This window comes from Microtus ochrogaster, unplaced genomic scaffold (genome assembly GCF_000317375.1).
Source record: "Microtus ochrogaster isolate Prairie Vole_2 unplaced genomic scaffold, MicOch1.0 UNK42, whole genome shotgun sequence".
Classification (NCBI taxonomy): Eukaryota; Metazoa; Chordata; class Mammalia; order Rodentia; family Cricetidae; genus Microtus; species Microtus ochrogaster.
The window spans coordinates 112,992-115,621 of NW_004949140.1; positions in this window are offsets into that span (position 1 = coordinate 112,992).

The following is a 2,630-nucleotide window of genomic DNA, read 5'->3' on the forward strand; positions in this document are numbered from 1 at the left end:
TTTTTTCCCCTAAGGTACTGTGTGTTTATTGGGGGGCATGAACCAGGTGATAAATGTTCCTGTCACCCATTTTCTCTGAAGTCCCAGTCCCACCTGGTAGAAGGAGAGAACCTACTTGGGGGAGGATGTTGTTATATAATCTCCTTGCTGGTACACACACAGGTACACCTCAACATGCATGCTCTAAAAAAAGTGTCAGGAAATAGCTTTAAAAAAATACCAGATACTGAGATGAAACTACGGGTAAAAGAGCCTGCAGCAACCCCTGAAGATGTGAACTTCATTCCTGGGACCCAGATGATGGCAGGATAGAAAGAACTGGGGTGGGGATGGTATCATTTACCTTCTGCATAAGCAAACACGCGTACACACTGACACTAACTAAGTAAAAGTTGTTTTACGGAAAGGATCTTTTTTTTTTTTTAAGGATTGGAGAGATTTCTCGGGCAAGACGGCAAGCCTTAGAATCGGTTTAATCCCAGGGTTCCAGGTGGTGAAAAGCAAGAACAAACTCCTGCTGGGTGTCCACTGGTCTCCTCTCCCATGCACACACACACACAGGCACACACTCAAAATATGTCCATTTAAAAGGTTTAAAGGGCTGGTGAGATGATCATCAAATAAAGGCACCTGCTACCAGCACTTGGGAGGCAGAGGCAGGCAGATCTCTGTGAGTTCGAGGCCAGCCTGGACTACAGAGTGAGTTCCAGGACAGGCTCCAAAGCTACAGAGAAATCATGTCTCGAAAAAATTCAATCAATCAATCAATCAATTAATAAAAGGCACCTCCTGCAAGTGAGTACTATCCACACAAACCACTTGGTGGAAGGAGAGACCCGACTCTGGCGGAGTATCTTCTCTCTTATCTTTTTGGGATGGCAAATATACAGCTATCTCAGTTAAGAGCACCGGTTGCTCTTCCAGAAAACCTGGCTCCTATCCCAGCACTCACAAGGCAGATCACAATGGTCACTAATCCCAACCCCAGGAGATCTAGCAACCTCTTCTGTCCTCCACAGGCATTGCACATATGTGGTACACAAGTATATATTCAAATAAAAACTCATACACTTCAATGAGAATAAATAAAACCTAAAATTTTAAATCTTCAGGGAAAAAGAAATTACAATGTAGATTTTAATCACGAAGATTTGGGGGGGAGGCACTTGGAAAAATAAGACATCAAGTGTGGCTATGGGCTATAGAGGAGAGTCGTGCTCAGGCTTTTTAAGACTAGTTACTGTCTTGGGGTTTCTATTGCTGCTTTGAAACACCATGACCAAAAATCAAGTTGGGGAAGGAAGGGTTTATTTTACACTTCAGCATTGCTGTTCATCACTGAAGGAAGTCAGGACAAGAACACAAACAGGGCAGGATCCCAGAGGCAGGAACTGATACAGAAGCCGTGATGTTGGGAGCAGCTGCTTACTGACTTACTCAGTGTGCTTTCTTATAGAACCCAGGACCACCAACATAGGGATGGCACCACCCACAATGGGCTGTGCCCGCCCTTATCAACCACTAATTAAGACAGTGCCTTACAGCTGGATATCATGGATGCATTTCTTTTTTTTTCTTTTTTTTTTTTTTTTTTTGGTTTTTCGAGACAGGGTTTCTCTGTGGCTTTGGAGCCTGTCCTGGAACTAGCTCTGTAGACCAGGCTGGTCTCGAACTCACAGAGATCCGCCTGCCTCTGAGGCGTGTGCCATGAGGCTCCTTTATCTCTGATGACTCTAGCCTGTGTCAAGATAACACACAAAACCACCAGTACAAGCACATACAAGACTTTGGTGGTGGTGGTGTGTGTAGACATGGATCTCAGGGATTGAAGACAGATTGTATCTCTGAAATTCCATCCCTAAAGTTGTAGAACAATCTCTCCTCGTTATTTTACATCGTTTGAACGAGGTTCAAATACACAAAGGTGTTGCCAAAATTGATGGGTGAGAGAGGTGGTGAGATCACATGTCATTTGGGGTTCCGGTAGGCCATCTTGTCTCTGGATGCAGTTTCCCCCTGCTGTTAGTCTTTGCTCTTTTCTTTTCTTTTTTCTTTTTTTACTTGATATTTATTGAGCTCTACATTTTTCTCTGCTCCCCTCCCCACTTCAATCCTCCCCTAGGGTCCCCATGCTCCCAATTTACTCAGGAGATATTGTCTTTTTCTACTTCCTACTTCCCATGTAGATTAGATCTATGTAAATCTCTCTTAGTGTCCGCATTGTTGTCTAAGTTCTCTGGGATTGTGGTTTGTAGGCTGGCTTTCTTTGCTTTGTGTTTAAAAACCACGTATGAGTGAGTATGTGTGATAAATTGTCGTTCTAGGTCTGGGTTACCTCACTCAAAATGATGTTTTCTAGCTCCATCCATTTTCCTGCAAAATTCAAGATGTTGTTTTCTGCGGTATAGTACTCCATTACGTAAATGTACCACATTTTCCTTATCCATTCTTCAATCAAGGGGCATCTAGGTTGTTTCCAGTTTCTGGCTATGGCAAACAATGCTGCTATGAACATAGTTGAGCACATGTCCTTGTGGCACGATTGAACATCCTTTGGATATATACCCAAAAGTGGTATTGCTGGGTCTTGAGGAAGGTTGTTTCCTAATTTTCTGAGAAATAGCCACACT